This window comes from Rhinoraja longicauda, chromosome 19 (assembly GCF_053455715.1).
Source record: "Rhinoraja longicauda isolate Sanriku21f chromosome 19, sRhiLon1.1, whole genome shotgun sequence".
Classification (NCBI taxonomy): domain Eukaryota; kingdom Metazoa; phylum Chordata; class Chondrichthyes; order Rajiformes; family Arhynchobatidae; genus Rhinoraja; species Rhinoraja longicauda.
Window position 1 is genome coordinate 27,858,259 of NC_135971.1, and position 17,535 is coordinate 27,875,793.

Consider the following 17,535-nt stretch of genomic DNA (forward strand, 5'->3'; position numbering starts at 1 on the left):
TGTGGACAGGTTCTTCCGGACCAACACCTTTGACCACAAGTCCATCGGGCAGTGGTCAGCACGGAACGTCCTGCAGGCACTGCAGGGGAATGACTCCATGGATCCTGTGGCGTGGTTCCCAGAACGGACAGCCCAGCTTGTCTGGCAAAATGCCTCATCGCCAGTACTCACCAACAAGCACCAAGACCTGGCTTGGCTGGCGGTGAGGGGAGCCCTCCCAGTCAGATCCTTCCTGCACCGCCGGAACCTCACTACCAGCGCACGCTGCCCTCGGGACGGCTGCTACGGAGAGGAAACGGTGGCCCACCTCTTCAAAGAGTGTGGATTTGCCAGGCGAGTCTGGAGAGGTCTGCAGGGGTCCCTGTCACGATTCATTCCGAGCAGCTCCGTCACAGAGGACTCTGTGCTCTACGGACTGTTCCCAGGGACGCATTCCGAGACTGACATCGAGTGCTGCTGGAAGGTCATCAACTCGGTGAAAGACGCCCTTTGGTCTGCCCGATCCTTGTTGACCTCCCAGCGGAGCGAGCTGTCCGTCAAGGAATGTTGCCGACTGGCCCACTGCAGACTGCAGGAGTACGTGCTGAGGGACGCTCTGAAGCTCGGTGCAGCCAACGCCAAGGCCCTGTGGGGGAGGACCACAGTCTAGGGCCCTTCCGCTGCTGGACATGGGGGGCAGGGTGTGGTGGAGAGAGACGCCCCTCCAAATAAGGGATATGTATGTAAATGTATGTAAAGGTCTAAGTAAATGCCTGTATTGAATATGTAACCTCCGGGAATGTCGGATGGGTTTGTTTTAAAAATGATGGTTTGTAAATGATATTTATAACTTGAATAAAGTATTTTTTTGATAAAAAAATTAAAAAAAAATAAAAAAAATAAAAAAATAAAGGAGGTTCTCCCAGGACGAGGCTATCCCATTGCACTTCGGGTGTGCTGACGCCTGCGATGTCCCCAAATGCGGGATACTCGACTGCAAAATTTGTGGTAGTGGGGGACTGCGTTCGCGCTCTCCCCTGGTTTACAATATAAAGACAGAATCAAAACCTTCTCATTCAAACCCATGGCAACCTGCTTTCTCTCCCCAGCTAGCCTCTCCCATCCTAGGCCCCCATTCTCTTCTCTCTATACATGCTCCCCCTTGGCCAAATCATTCAAAGGCACGGCATTTATTTCCACTGCTATGCCGATGACACTCAGCTTTACCTCCCCCTGAAACCCAACAACCAGTCAAATTTAAACAGCCTCTTACACTGCCTTGAGGACCTACAAAGCCCTCCATAACCTGGCCCCATCCTACCTGACCGACCTCCTCCACAGGCACACTCCCACCTGCACCCTCCGCTCTGCTGCTGCCAATCTCCTATCCCCCCACATCCGGACTAAACTCAGATCCTGGGGGGACAGGGCTTTCTCCATCGCTGCTCCCACCCTATGGAACTCACTACCCCAAACCGTTAGAGACTCCCCCACACTCACCACATTCAAAACATCGCTGCAGTCTCACCTGTTCAGCACTGCCTTCAACCACTGAAGGTCACCTCACCTACTGTCTCCTTTCTCTGTTCATTTATTTATTTACTTATTTATCTATTTATTAATTTCCCTATGTTCTCAAAATCTCTGTAAAGCGTCTTTGAGTATATGAAAAGCGCTATATAAATAAAATGTAATATTATTATTATTATTATAAAATGTTGGATGGCACAGAACTTCCTCCAATTAAACGAGAGCAAGTCTGAGGTCATCCTATTCGCCCCCCCCCCCCCCCCCCCCCCCCCCGACTCCATCAAATTGATAACAGGCAGTCTTGGAAGCCTATCCTGCCTAGTCAAACCACATGTCAAAAACCTCGGCGTGTTATTTGACTCTGCATTAAAGTTTGACAAGCAAGTCAACGCTGTGGTAAAAGCCAGCTTCTTCCAACTTCGTACCATAGCTAAAATCAAACCTTTCCTCCAATTCGACGACACCGAAAAAATCATCCACGCTTTCATTTCCTCCCGCCTAGACTACTGCAACTCCCTATACACTGGGATCAGCCAATCTTCCCTGTCCCGCCTGCAACTGGTCCAAAACGCCGCAGCGAGACTCCTGACGGGTACCCGTAAAAGGGACCACATCACCCCGATTCTGGCCTCTCTCCACTGGCTCCCTGTACGGTACAGAATCAACTTCAAGCTCGTCCTATTCACATATAAAGCCCTAAATGGACATTCCCCCCCCCCCCTACATCAAAAATCTTCTAACCCACCTCTCTAACTCCAGGTCCCTCAGGTCGGCCGACTTGGGGCTACTCACTATCCCGCGGTCTAGGCTTAAGCTCAGGGGTGACCGCGCTTTTGCGGTTGCAGCTCCTAGACTGTGGAACAGCATCCCTCTCCCCATCAGAACTGCCCCCTCCATCCACTCCTTTAAGTCCAGGCTCAAAACCTATTTCTACTCCCTAGCGTTTGAGACTCATTGAGGAGGCGCTGTGAACTGTTTTGTGTGTGCTGTTGTGTTTGTATGCTACTGTATGTTTCATTTTTTCCTTAGTACCTAATCAGATGTACAGCACTTTGGTCAACGTGGGTTGTTTTTAAATGTGCTATACAAATAAAATTGACTTGACTTCATTTTCGGGCGACTATCTTTACAAGTTTTCGCTCCTGAACATCATCATTTGTCCTGTCTTTTAAAATTTATTTCTCGTCATTCACATATTTTTCATCAGCAATGACAGTTTACTCTTCCACCAGAACATTTGCCTAACAGACACAGTCGCAAAATGTCAGTATTACAGTATAGCAAAGGGGATTACAGATTTTGACTGCAAGGAGACCCTAGCAGGGAAGACGTTGCAGGTGTCCCCGGTGTTGCGAAGGATGGGCCTGGAGCAAATGCCACGCAATGTGCCAGTCAGCTGGACATTGCCGCATCATCTGTCGTTCGTGGAAAGGTTCTTCCGGACCAACACCTTTCACCACAAGTCCATCGGGCAGTGGTCAGCACGGAACGTCCTGCAGGCACTGCAGGGGAATGACTCCATGGATCCTGTGGCGTGGTTCCCAGAGCAGACTGCCCAGCTTGTCTGGCAAAATGCCTCATCGCCAGAACTAACCAACAAGCACCAAGACCTGGCTTGGCTGGCGGTGAGGGGAGCCCTCTCAGTCAGATCCTTCCTGCACCGCCAGAACCTCACTACCGGCGCAGGCTGCCTTCGGGATGGCTGCTACGGAGAGGAGACGGTGGCCCACCTCTTCACAGAGTGTGGATTTGCAAAGAGAGTCTGGAGAGGTCTGCAGGGGTCCCTGTCACGATTCATTCCGAGCAGCTCCGTCACAGAGGACTCTGTGATCTACGGACTGTTCCCAGGAACGCATTCCGAGACTGACATCGAGTGCTGCTGGAAGGTCATCAACTCGGCGAAAGATGCTCTTTGGTCTGCCCGATCCTTGTTGGCCTCCCAGCGGAGCGAGCTGTCCGTCAAGGAATGTTGCCGACTGGCCCGCTGCAGACTGCAGGAGTACGTGCTGAGGGACGCACTGAAGCCAACGCCAAGGCCCTGTGGGGGAGGACCACAGTCTAGGGTCCTTCTGCTGCTGGACATGGGGGGCAGGGTGTGGTGGAGAGAGACGCCCCTCCAAATAAGGGATACTGGGTAAATGTATGTAAATGTAAGTAAATGTCTAAGTGAATGCCTGTATCGAATGTAACCTCCGGAAATGTCGGATGGGCTTGTTAAAAAAGATGTTTTGTAAAGGATATTTATTACTTGAATAAAGTATTTTTTGATATAAAAAAAAGATGTCCCAGGACGAACATCATCATTCGTCCTGTCTTTTAAAATTTATTTCTCGTCATTCTCATATTTTTCATCAGCAATGACAGTTTACTCTTCTACCAGAACATTTGCCTAACAGACACAGCGAGATGAGTCGCAAAATGTCAGTATTACAGTATAGCAAAGGGGATTACATATTTTGACTGGAAGGAGGCCCTAGCAGAGAAGACGTTGCAGGATCAATTTATCCCAAAGAGGAGGAACGATTCTAAGGGGAGTAAGAGGCACCCATGGCTGACAAGGGCAGTCAAGGGCAGCATAAAAATAAAAGAGAAGTAGTATATCAAAGAAGAGTGGGAAGCCAGAGGATTGGGAATCTTTTAAAGAGCAACAGAAGATAACTATAAAGGCAATACGGGGAGAAAAGATGAGGTACGAGGGTAAACTAGCCAATAATATAAAGGAGGATAGTAAAAGCTTTTTTAGGTATGTGAAGAGTAGGGGTTTAGTTCCCTTTGCTCCACTTCGGGCCCAACTGCCCGAGTGATTCTCTCCCTTGTCGTTGGGTCAAACAGCCACCCCGGCCACCACTCCACACGAGCGGTTCCCAAGAGAGAATACAAAAGGGAGAGTGGGCGTTTCGAGGCGCCCGGATTCCCCTGGGTTCTAGACCTGGGAATTATGGTGGGATATGATAAAAGGTTGACTTGACCAGAGCGTGCTGATGAGAGAAAACACAAACCCAGACGGACTCAAAGCGAGTCTAAAATTTACAGGCTTTATTGAACAAATGGAAAATCGAATCTCACCAATACTACATAATATTTGACTAAACTTATGCTTTAAACTAAGACTATGGAAAGAAAATTATCGGGCATGTCGTAAAAAAACTTACTTTACACAATTTAATTACAAATCCCCCCTCCCCCCCCCCCCCCCCCTCTCCTTCTTCTCTTAACCTCTATCCTATTTCGGGAACTTCACCAGGTCGTCTGGGGTACTTACAGCTAGATCGATGCAGGGTCAGGAGACGTCCAACAGCGCGGCCGAAAAACCAAGAAGGGGCCTCTTCTCTTGCTCGCCTGCTCCCTTTTTCTACCCGAGAGTTTTCCCTTGAATATTCCCAGGTGATCCTCTGGACAAAAGGGTCTTTCGATGATTGCCAGTTTCGATCTGGCATGAACAATAGGCTTCCGATGATAATGGGTTTGCTGATGTCACGATGCATCGGCCTAATGGTTATCCCATCACCTGGATGGGCTCCCATTGACCCGATGGATGGGCCATTTACGATGGTGATTGTCTTGCTGCTGGGCTATTCACTCCCCCTTGCTGGGCTCCGTTCCTTCCTTTGTCTTTCCAAGGTAATCTCATTATCTCTGTCTATCCTGGCCTTTCCTGTTCTCACCACTCACATAGTCATGTGGCTGCCCAGGCCCACAGACAGGCCCATAGTCATGTGGCTGCCCAGGCCCACAGACAGGCCCATAGTCATGTGGCTGCCCCAGGCCCACAGACAGGCCCATAGTCATGTGGCTGCCCCGGCCCACAGACAGGCCCATAGTCATGTGGCTGCCCCGGCCCACAGACAGGCCCATAGTCATGTGGCTGCCCCAGGCCCACAGACAGGCCCATAGTCATGTGGCTGCCCCGGCCCACAGACAGGCCCATAGTCATGTGGCTGCCCCAGGCCCACAGACAGGCCCATAGTCATGTGGCTGCCCCGGCCCACAGACAGGCCCATAGTCATGTGGCTGCCCCGGCCCACAGACAGGCCCATAGTCATGTGGCTGCCCCAGGCCCACAGACAGGCCCATAGTCATGTGGCTGCCCCGGCCCACAGACAGGCCCATAGTCATGTGGCTGCCCCAGGCCCACAGACAGGCCCATAGTCATGTGGCTGCCCCAGGCCCACAGACAGGCCCATAGTCATGTGGCTGCCCCAGGCCCACAGACAGGCCCATAGTCATGTGGCTGCCCCGGGCCCACAGACAGGCCCATAGTCATGTGGCTGCCCCAGGCCCACAGACAGGCCCATAGTCATGTGGCTGCCCCGGGCCCACAGACAGGCCCATAGTCATGTGGCTGCCCAGGCCCACAGACAGGCCCATAGTCATGTGGCTGCCCCAGGCCCACAGACAGGCCCATAGTCATGTGGCTGCCCAGGCCCACAGACAGGCTTTGAACTTGTTCTTCCTTTGTCATCCCTGGGGGGGGGGGGGGGTTGTGTTTTTGCAGCCAGCATGTCTGTTTTAAAAAATGTCCAGGTCCTTATCCCCGAGTTCTTCCATAATTTTGGAGGATTTGCCCCAATAACTTACAAGAGGAAAAAAATAATCAAAGCAAATGTGGGTCCATTGAAGTCAGAAGCTGGGGAATTTATTATGGGGAACAAGGAAATGGCAGTCGAGTTGAACCGATACTTTGGATCTGTCTTCACTGAGGAGGATACAAACAATCTCACAGATGTTCTAGTGGCCAGAGATCCTAGGGTGATGGCTGAACTGAAGGAGATTCACATTAGGCAGGAAATGGTGTTAGGTAGACTGATGGGACTGAAGGCTGACAAATCCCCAGGGCCTGATGGTCTGCATCCCAGGGTACTTAAGGAGGTGGCTCTAGAAATTGTGGAAGCATTGGTGATCATTTTCCAGTGTTCTATAGATTCAGGATCAGTTCCTGTGGATTGGAGGGTAGCTAATGTTATCCCACTTTTTAAGAAAGGAGGGAGAGAGAAAACAGGAAATGATAGACCAGTTAGTCTGACATCAGTGGTGGGGAAGATGCTGGAGTCAATTATAAAAGACGAAATTGCGGAATATTTGGATAGTAGTAACAGGATCGTTCCGAGTCAACATGGATTTACAAAGGGGAAATCATGCTTGACTAATCTTCTGGAATTTTTTGAGGATGTAACTAGGAAAATTGACAGTGGCTGTGGTGTACCTTGCTGGTCGTACCCGGTGAGCCGAAAGGGCCTGTTTCCGCGCTGTATCTCTAAACAACACCAGAGGGCTCTGCCCAAAGAGCCGAGGCAAGCCCAAGAAAAGAGTCCACTCCCAGACCGATGCCAGCAAACTCTCCTCGTCGGAGGACGAGTGGACATTCGAGGGCCCGAAGACGGAAGCAGAGGAAGAAAACGAGGGAAAGGACACGCTTTTATTCACCAGGAGATTTTGTTAGTAACTCCCTCCACATGATGTTAAAGTTGACACGGCGAACAATGTCTCAGCAATCAGCTGGTGATGTTTACATTGATGCAGCAGGGAAGGAGTTGTGGGGGTGCACTCTTCCTCAGTGACAATAAACGAAACTCAAACTATAAGTTTATGCTCCTATGGTGAATGCCAAGGCTTTGTTGGGGAGGACCACAGGCAAGGGCCCCTCAGCCACTGGGTATTGAGGGGCTGACTATGGTGGGGCAGCACTCAATGAGAACCAATATCATTTCAGCATGCCAAATGAACAGTCGGGTGCTTTAACATAGACATAGAAAATAGGTTCAGGAAGAGGCCATTCGGCCGTTCGAGCCAGCACCGCCATTCATTGTGATCATGGCTGATCATTCACAATCAGTAACCCGTGCCTGCCTTCTCCCCATATCCCTTGATTCCACTAGCCCCAAGAGCTCTATCTAACTCACTTTTAAATGCATCCAGTGAATTGGCCTCCAATGCCTTCTGTGGCAGAGAATCCCACAAATTCACAACTCTCTGGGTGATTCCGCAAATTCACAACTCTCTTTATTGAAAGGTAGGTGTAAAATATTACTAAAAGTCTAGACACCTAGAACAAATATTTTTTGTTCAGTTTTTATTTGCATATATTTCCTATTCTGAATAAAGTTTATTTCTGAAATTTAAAAAATGAGGAAAAAAAACACAAGGTGCTGGATAACTCAGCAGGTCAGGCACCATCTCTGGAGAACATGGATGGACGATGTTTCAAGTGAAGACATTTCTTCAGACTGATTCTGGTGGGGAACAGGAAGAAAGTTTGAAACGAGCTGCAGCAAGACAAATCCAGGCAACTGATCGGTGGATAAAGTTGAGTGTGGGGGGAGGGAGGTACTGGTTATAGCCAGAGGTTGGATAGAGATGAAAAGACAAAAGATGTGGTATAACAATTAAGAATAAGGGGTAGGCTATTTAGAACCGAGATGAGGAGAAACGTTTTCACACAGAGTTGTGAATTTGTGCACCTATTGTCTATGTATGAATGTAATTGTGAAGGGATAGTAGAATTAGGCCATTCAGCCCATCAACTCCCTCCTATCTCTCCCTCCTAGCCCCTACACATTCCATTCATTTTTCTCCTCTCTCCCCCCCCCCCCCTCACATTTTCTGATCTTAATCAATTAGCAGATACCACTTCTTACTTTACAGGCGTTCAGAATATGCTTTTTTTCCCATATCTGCCCTGTTACCTGTTCAGACAATGATTAGGCAAGATCTTCCCTGTGAAATCCATTCAGGGTGCCCTTGACTTTTCTCCTGTGTAGGGATCTGTCGCTGGTCGGTTCTTTGCTTTTTGTAGTATGTTTATGTGTAACTCATTAAAATTGAAGAGCCTGGCAATGGGCCTGTGTACTAAGACTATTCCAACCCTGCTGACCAAGTTACGTGGTTCCAAGGAGGCCCCTGTGTTACTGGGGCAGCAGACAGTGCAGAGACAGTCTACATTAGAATAAAACTCCTTAATATCATCCACACAAATCTTGTTTCTGCAAATAGATCTGACAAAACAACATTACTAGGAGTGACCACTCGGGCTCATTGTGAGAGACAGGAATTACTAATCATCAGAAGTTTGCAGTGTTAGAAACAGTAATGAAAAACTCCAGTCAAACTCACTGTTTTGATGAATCACAATTGTTAAGAAGATAATTGAGATGACCATCACAATGACCTGCAACCCACATACAATCAGATTCTGCAATCCTGTCAAGTACAGATGATGTGAGGGTTAGAGATCATGTTTCATTGATAAGTATAAGAAAATAACTGCAGATGCTGGTACAAATCGAAGGTATTTATTCACAAAATGCTGGAGTAACTCAGCAGGTCAGGGCAGCATCTCAGGAGAGAAGGAATGGTTGACGTTCTGGGTCGAGACCCTTCTTCATCAGTCTGAAGAAGGGTCTCGACCCGAAATGTCGCCCATTTCTTCTCTCCTGAGATGCTGCCTGACCTGCTGAGTTACTCCAGCATTTTGTAAATAAATACCATGTTTCATTGATAAGATTGGAAATGGTAAAATCAATTAATGATCTGCTCCTTACTGATTTTTCTTGGAATCTGTTCGTACACAGGTTGCTTAACATCGGAACAGCGAATTCCCCAGGTTCACTACCCTCAGACCAAAGAAAATACTCCTCATCTCCTTTCTATAGGTACATCTCTCCACTAGAGGAAACATCCTCTCCACATTTATTCTATCCACAACTATTCTATCAAGACGTACAGGTATGTAGGTTAATTGGCTGGGTAAATGTAAAAATTGTCCCTAGTGGGTGTAGGATAGTGTTAATGTACGGGGATCACTGGGCGGCACGGACTTGGAGGGCCGAAAAGGCCTGTTTCCGGCTGTATATATATGATATGATATGATATGATATGATGATATGATATGATATGAGGAAAAACTTTCACCCAGAGTTGTGAATCTGTGGAATTCTCTGCCATAGAGGGCAGTGGAGGCCAATTCACTGGATGTTTTCAAGAGAGAGTTAGTTACAGCTGTGAGTGCTGATGGAATTAAGGGATTATGGGGAGAAAGCCAGTTCTCTGAATGCTGATTGTGGATGATCAGCCATGATCATGATGAATGGCGGTGCTGGCTCGAAGGGCCGAATGGCCTCCTCCTGCACCTATTTTCTATGTTTCTCTGTGGGATTCAGCGGTGGAGGATTCAGCGGTGGAGGGGTCGCCAGTGGGGAGGTGTCGGCAGAGGAATGGTCGCAGGTGGATCGCAACAGGGATGATGAGGAGGAGAGAGTGTCATATGTAATGACACCAAACAATGAAATTCTTACCAGCAGCGGCACAACGGGTTGTAAACAAAGTAACGTAACAAACAAAACAAGTTCAATCAATTACAAAAGACTATTAGTGCAAAACAGAACCAAAGCCCCAGAGAGGACGGTCTGTTGTCCTCGACTCCGGTCACTCTGGCTGTTCCCTGTCAGTGTGAAACCAGCCGGTTTGATGTGGTGTGGACCCGACCCAGAGGGAATCAACGGGGTAACGGGAAAATGGGCATGGATTTGTGAAATGGGGGCTTTAACGAGGAAGTGAGTCTGGAGGTGGGTTGTTTACAGGGACAGCACACTGACCTCCCACATGTGGAGTTGCTGCCTCACAGCGCCTGGGACCCGGGTTCAATCCTGACCAAGGGCGCTGTCTGTACGGAGTCTGTCTACACGTTCTCACGGAGACCTGCGTGGGGTTTCACCGGGATCTTTGGTCCCCTCCACCCACCCCCCACTCAAAAGATGTAGAGGTTTGTCGGTTAATTGGCTTGGTGTAAATGTAAATTGTCCCAAGTGTGTTAGTGTGCGGGGATGGCAGGTCGGTGCGGACTCGGTGGGCCGAGTGGCCTGTTTCCACGCTGTATGTGTGTAGGCAATAGACAATAGACAATAGGTGCAGGAGGAGGCCATTCGGCCCTTCGAGCCAGCACCGCCATTCAATGTGATCATGGCTGATCATTCTCAATCAGTACCCCGTTCCTGCCTTCTCCCCATACCCCCTGACTCCACTATCCTTAAGAGCTCTATCTAGCTCTCTCTTGAATGCATTCAGAGAACTGGCCTCCACTGCCTTCCGAGGCAGAGAATTCCACAGATTCACAACTCTGACTGAAAAGGTTTTTCCTCGTCTCAGTTTTAAATGGCCTACCCCTTATTCTTAAACTGTGGCCCCTGGTTCTGGACTCCCCCAACATTGAGAACATGTTTCCTGCCTCTAACATGTCCAACCCCTTAATAATCTTATACGTTTCGTTAAGAGGGTAGTGTTAGTGTGCGGGGATCGCAGGTCGGTGTGGACTCGTTGGGCCGAATGTCCTGTTTCCATGCTGTACGTGTGTAGGGTAGTGTTAGTGTGTGGGGATCGCAGGTCGGTGTGGACTTGTTGGGCCGAATGTCCTGTTTCCACGCTGTATCTCTAAACGAAGCTAAACCAAACACACCCACTTCACACAGTGCTTGGTATTTAAACGGTACTGGGTTGTGATTGCGGAAGTCTAATTTCGCCTCTCCCACACCGAGTGTTGGATGTTAGTTGTTTATTTGGGCCGCACTTGTTCCAGTTCACACTGAGTCACGTTCTCACTGCGCCTCCAGGCTGATGTTTACTCAGAGCTCAGTGCTGATGTACAGGAGTCATTCCCACAGAAATGACAGCGAGTCAGGACTGTTGCACTGTTATCGTATTATGTAGTATTGGTCATCAAGCGCTTCACCGCAGAAAGTGAACAGGAAGGTACAACCACAGTTTGTACAGCCCTCAACACCTCACCACCAATCTAGTTTCAGCTCTCCCAATCTATTATTAGGGGTTATGTTGTGGAAAATTACATAGAAATAAGCCTGAAAATTACTGTTGAAATAATCTCGGTAACTGCACTGTGGGCTGTGGTGGCCAAGTCACTGAATGTTGGTTTTAAAAAAAAAATTGTTTTTAAAAATATATATATTTTTTTTTGAAAAGCATATGTACAGATAGAAATAAAAGACAAATTTGTTACAAAGTTCTTACATTGCTTCAATTTTAAAAATTTTAAAGAGAGAAAAAAAAAAATAAAGAAGAAACTATTGGGAAGATCAGTTGCGTTAATGCGGACCTCTCTCCCCTTGTCCCTCCCGGCCTTTTGGCTAAGATCAAGTGTAGTATCTGTTCTGGCACAATCTAATGTTCTTATAAGAACAGGGTAAGTATAAGAGCAGTATTTGCATTAGATCATCGACGAGGAGCGGAGGTCAGGAGCACGTGTCTGGTTTAGGGGTGGATCCATGCTGGTTGGGTAACCAACCTAACACCCTTATCCAGGTGGGATGGCAGTAGCAAGTGGAGCTGGAGGGCAGGGTATCCGGAATACCCTGCGTGTATCGGTGAAGGACCTCAAGGAGGGGAACCCTTTCTCAAGGGATCTCTTCATCAAGAAGGTGCTGCTGGAGGCCTGTGGATTCAAGGCCGGGGACATCTTCTGCCTCCAGGACTTCCCAGGTAACGGATACTTCGACGTTACCTTCCAGAACCCGGCGGGATGGCAGAAGTTGCTGCAGGACTTCCGTGAGAAGGGGGATGAAGCCCCGCTGTCGCTCCTGAAGGTGCAGCCGCTCTTCACCCTCCCCACCCAGAGGGAACGGATGATCACGGTGCACATGTTTAACCCACATGTGCCCGTCGTGGATGTTCTCACCTTCCTTGCGCGCTACGTCGAAGGGGCCGGGAACTGCGTGGACATCAAGGACTTGTTCGGGATCTGGACGAGCAAGAGGCAGGTAAAGGTGAAGCTGAGGGTGGACGGGAAGGGATTCATTGTCCACCCTCCCTCGGTGTTCGCTATCGGAGGGAACCGGGGCTACATGACGTACGTGGGGCAGCCCAGGGTGTGCAGGAAATGCAACAAACCTGGGCACGTGGCGGCAGAATGCAGGACAGTCGTCTGCAGAAACTGCAAGTTAGAAGGCCACGAGACAAGGGATTGTAAAGAGAGTAAGAGCTGCAACCTGTGTGGGGAGGCAGGCCACCTTTACAGGGCCTGCCCTAAAAGAGCTAGCACGTACGCAAAGGCGATAAGAGGGGCCGCTACCAGCACCCCCAGGGTGGACGAGACGCCTCCTACCACGGAAAAAGCCCAAAAAGGAAAGGAGAGCAGGGGCGAGGACAACGCGACCACCAGGAGCCCCCAACCGCAGGACAGAGCACCCCAGGCCCCTCCCCACGAGGGTGAGTCGATGGAAGAGGGGGAACAGGAAGAGGAGGAATGGAAGGTGGTACAGTCGAGGAAAACATTGAAGGCTGTGCGCACGGAGAAAAAGGCGGAGGGGGCAAGCAAGTCCCAAAAAAGAGTCCTCTCCCAGGACGAGGCCAGCAGCCTCTCCGCATCGGAGGATGAGACGACCGGGAGGAGCCGACAACGGAGGCAGAGGCAGAGGAAGGAAACGGGGGAGGAGGAAGGTAAGAGAAAGAACGTGTCTGTTGCCCCCCAGGCCCAGGAGACTGGGAGCAGTGCCAATGGGCCCCAGCCCCAGGAGACCGTGAGCGGCACAACCGCAAATGGGCCCCTGCTCCAGGAGACCGTGAGCGGCACAACGGCCAATGGGCCCCTGCTCCGGGAGACCGTGAGCGGCACAACGGCCAATGGGCCCCTGCTCCGGGAGACCGGGAGCGGCACAATGGCCAATGGGCCCCAGCTCCGGGAGACCGGGAGCAGTGCAGTGGCAAATGGGCCCCAGCTCCAGGACACTGGGAGCAGCGCAGGGGCCTCGCCAGAAAATACACCCTGTGCTGAGGAAGCCACCAACCTGTACCACTACCTGTACCACTACCTGTGCGACAGAAATGTACAGGAACTGAGCCAGATGATTGGCATGCGGGAGGATCGCCTGGGACACTAAAGGACAATGGAGCTGAAACTGGCATCCTTAAACGTGCGCAGTGTGAAGAGCACTGCGCGATGTGTATCCCCCTTGCAGTACCTGGCCAAGGTAAAGGCGGATGTGACTTTTTTACAGGAGTGCGGGCTGCCACACCTTCGCTGCTATCGGAGGTGGTCGCGATGGTGGCCCCACGGACTGTCGGTATGGTCGGGGGGAAATGATTGTCGTGCGTCCGGTCTGGGGATCTTGCTGAGGGGAGGGGGCTTCACCATCACTGAGGTAAGGGAGGTGGTGGGGGGGCGTCTCTTGGTGGTGGATGTAATGTACCGTGGTTCTCCGCTCCGGCTGATTAATGTGTATGCCTCACCCAGGTGGAGCGAGCGGGTGGCCGTCCTCCAGCAGCTCCCACCGCTGCTGGCCACGTCTAGACCGCTCGTTCTGGCCGGTGACTTCAACTGCATCATCGATGCAGCTGGACGATCCGGCAGTGCCAACCACAGACTGGACGGCACCTCCAAACTCCTGGTGGAAACGGTCAAAGATGCAAAGCTGCGCGACGCCTTCAGTGACCCTGCAGGCGGAGCCCAGCCACGGTTCACCTGGTCAGGACCGAACGGTTCAGCCCAGTCCCGGATAGACTTCCTCTTCACATCGAGGGCCGTCACGGTCAGACACACCGACCTCGCGCCGCTGACCTCTCTGACCACTGCCTCCTTCAGGCCACCTGTCACCTACAGGAGGACCGGAAGGCGGGCAGAGGGACGTGGAAGCTAAACGTGGAGCTGTTGACCCCGGAGAACGTTAAGGAGCTAAAGAGGGACTACGCATGTTGGAGAACTGTGAGGCCCCTCTTTGACTCCCAGACACTCTGGTGGGAGGCAACAAAGGAGAACATCAAGAAGTTCTTCGTCTCCAAAGGTGTTCAGAGAGCAAGACAGGGTAAGAGGGAACTGTGTCAACTCCAGACAGATTTGCAGCAGCTACTCCTTCTGCAGAGGAGAGGGGTGGATGTGAGGGAGGAACTGAGAGAGTTGAAGGGCCGGCAAGCTCGGCTCTTTACCTCTGAATCCTCCAAAATCATCTTCCGGTCCAGGGTCCGCCATGTTGAGCAGGATGAGACGTGCTCACGTTACTTCTTCCATAAGGTTCACAGGGGGAGCTCTGTGATCAAAAGCCTTAGGGAGGAGGACGGCTCGGTAACATCCTCGCAGACAGACATGCTCAAGATCTGCAGATCCTTTTATAAGGATCTGTACGATGTAAAGACCACAGACAGCACCGCCTCCCAAAACTTCCTGTCCTCCATCACGGAAGTCTTGGACGACAGCAAGCGGGAGAGTCTGGACCAACCACTGACCCTGGAGGAGCTGACTGGCTCCATCCGTTCCTTTGACTCGAGTAAAACTCCCGGAGGCGATGGCTTACCGGCAGAGTTGTACTCGGCTCTGTGGGACTGGGTGGGCCCGGACCTGCTGGAAGTGTACAACGATATACTTCTAGCCGGCAGCATGTCAGACTCTATGAGGAAGGGCAACATCACCCTGATCTACAAGCAGAAGGGGGAGATGAATGACTTAAGGAATTGGAGACCCATCACATTGTTGAATGTAGACTACAAGATCCTGTCTAAGGCCATCGCCAACCGGGTCAAGTCTGCTCTGGGACAGGTGATCCACCCGGACCAAACCTGTGCTGTACCTGGCAGGAAAATCTCAGACAGCCTGGTGCTGCTGAGAGATACCATTGCCTACGTGCAGGACAGACGGGTGGATGCCTGCCTGGTCAGCTTGGACCAGGAGAAGGCCTTCGACAGGATATCGCACACGTACATGAGGGATGTGCTCTCCAAAATGGGCTTTGGGGAGGGAATCAGGAAGTGGATACAACTGCTCTACTCTGATATCTGTAGTGCAGTCCAAATTAATGGGTGGGAATCAGACAGCTTCCCCGTCAGGTCTGGAGTCAGGCAGGGTTGCCCTCTTTCCCCTGTCTTGTTCGTCTGTTGCATTGAACCCTTTGCCGAATCCATCAGGAAGGATGCGAGCATAAGAGGAGTGACATTGCCAGGCAGTGGGGGCACTCAGGTCAAGACCTCCCTGTACATGGACGATGTCGCCGTCTTCTGCTCGGATCCAGGGTCGGTCCGCAGACTGATCAGCGTCTGCGACCAGTTTTAGTTGGCCACGGGGGCCAGGGTAAACCGCAGGAAGAGCGAGGCCATGCTCTTTGGCAACTGGCCCGACCGATCTTCCATCCCCTTCACCATCAAGCCTGACTTCCTGAAGGTGCTGGGGATCTGGTTCGGGAAGGCTGGGGCATGTAACAAAAATTGGCTGGAGTGGATAGCCAAGGTGGGGAAGAAGCTGGAGCTGTGGAAGCAGCGCTCCCTCTCCATCACGGGGAAAAACCTGGTCATCAGGTGTGAGGTGCTCTCGGGGCTGCTGTACTTGGCGCAAGTGTGGCCCGTCCCTCCCTCCCACGCCACGGGGATCACCCGGGCCGTCTTCCGGTTCATCTGGGGGTCGGCGATGGACCGGGTGCGACGAGCCACAATGCACAAGTCGGCAGACAACGGGGGTAAAGACGTGCCCAACGTCGCCCTCATCCTGATGGCCACCTTCATGTGTGGCTGCATCAGGCGGAGCATAGAGCCAAGGCACGTGGGCACCAAATGCCACTACCTGCTGAGGTTCTACCTGTCCCCGGTGTTGCGAAGGATGGGCCTGGCGCAGATGCCACGCAATGTGCCAGTCAGCTGGACATTGCCGAACCATCTGTCGTTTGTGGACAGGTTCTTCCGGACCAACACCTTTGACCACAAGTCCATCGGGCAGTGGTCAGCACGGAACGTCCTGCAGGCACTGCAGGGGAATGACTCCATGGATCCTGTGGCGTGGTTCCCAGAACAGACTGCCCAGCTTGTCTGGCAAAATGCCTCATCGCCAGTACTCACCAACAAGCACCAAGACCTGGCTTGGCTGGCGGTGAGGGGAGCCCTCCCAGTCAGATCCTTCCTGCACCGCCGGAACCTCACTACCAGCGCACGCTGCCCTCGGGACGGCTGCTACGGAGAGGAAACGGTGGCCCACCTCTTCAAAGAGTGTGGATTTGCCAGGAGAGTCTGGAGAGGTCTGCAGGGGTCCCTGTCACGATTCATTCCGAGCAGCTCCGTCACAGAGGACTCTGTGATCTACGGACTGTTCCCAGGGACGCATTCCGAGACTGACATCGAGTGCTGCTGGAAGGTCATCAACTCGGTGAAAGACGCTCTTTGGTCTGCCCGATCCTTGTTGACCTCCCAGCGGAGCGAGCTGTCCGTCAAGGAATGTTGCCGACTGGCCCACTGCAGACTGCAGGAGTACGTGCTGAGGGACGCTCTGAAGCTCGGTGCAGCCAACGCCAAGGCCCTGTGGGGGAGGACCACAGTCTAGGGTCCTTCCGCTGCTGGACATGGGGGGCAGGGTGTGGTGGAGAGAGACGCCCCTCCAAATAAGGGATATGTATGTAAATGTATGTAAATGTCTAAGTAAATGCCTGTATTGAATATGTAACCTCCGGAAATGTCGGATGGGTTTGTTTAAAAATGATGTTTTGTAAATGATATTTATTACTTGAATAAAGTATTTTTTGATATAAAAAAAAAAAAAAAAAAAAGTTCTCCCAGGACGAGGCTATCCCATTGCACTTCGGGTGTGCTGACGCCTGCGATGTCCCCAAATGCGGGATACTCGACTGCAAAATTTGTGGTAGTGGGGGACTGCGTTCGCGCTCTCCCCTGGTTTACAATATAAAAACAGAATCAAAACCTTCTCATTCAAACCCATGGCAGCCTGCTTTCTCTCCCCAGCTAGCCTCTCCCATCCTAGGCCCCATTCCCTTCTCTCTATACATGCTCCCCCTTGGCCAAATCATTCAAAGGCATGGCATTTCTTTCCACTGCTATGCCGATGACACTCAGCTTTACCTCCCCCTGAAACCCAACAACCAGTCAAATTTAAACAGCCTCTTACACTGCCTTGAGGACCTACAAAGCCCTCCATAACCTGGCCCCATCCTACCTGACCGACCTCCTCCACAGGCACACTCCCACCTGCACCCTCCGCTCTGCCGCTGCCAATCTCCTATCCCCCCCACATCCGGACTAAACTCAGATCCTGGGGGG

The 17,535-nt window shown here is 51.2% G+C and overlaps 1 non-coding gene and 2 pseudogenes across 1 annotated transcript; all 3 read left to right on the forward strand.

Annotated features, from left to right (window-relative positions):
• The first annotated feature begins 875 nt into the window (after positions 1–875).
• LOC144603283 (U1 spliceosomal RNA) lies at positions 876–1,019 on the forward strand (annotated as a pseudogene).
• Positions 1,020–11,622: 10,603 nt separating this feature from the next.
• On the forward strand, positions 11,623–11,719 carry LOC144603294 (U2 spliceosomal RNA; annotated as a pseudogene).
• Positions 11,720–16,980: 5,261 nt separating this feature from the next.
• On the forward strand, positions 16,981–17,151 carry LOC144603285 (U1 spliceosomal RNA). Its single transcript, XR_013548595.1, has one exon. It is a non-coding gene; the product is annotated as a U1 spliceosomal RNA (small nuclear RNA).
• The last annotated feature ends 384 nt before the right edge of the window (positions 17,152–17,535 follow it).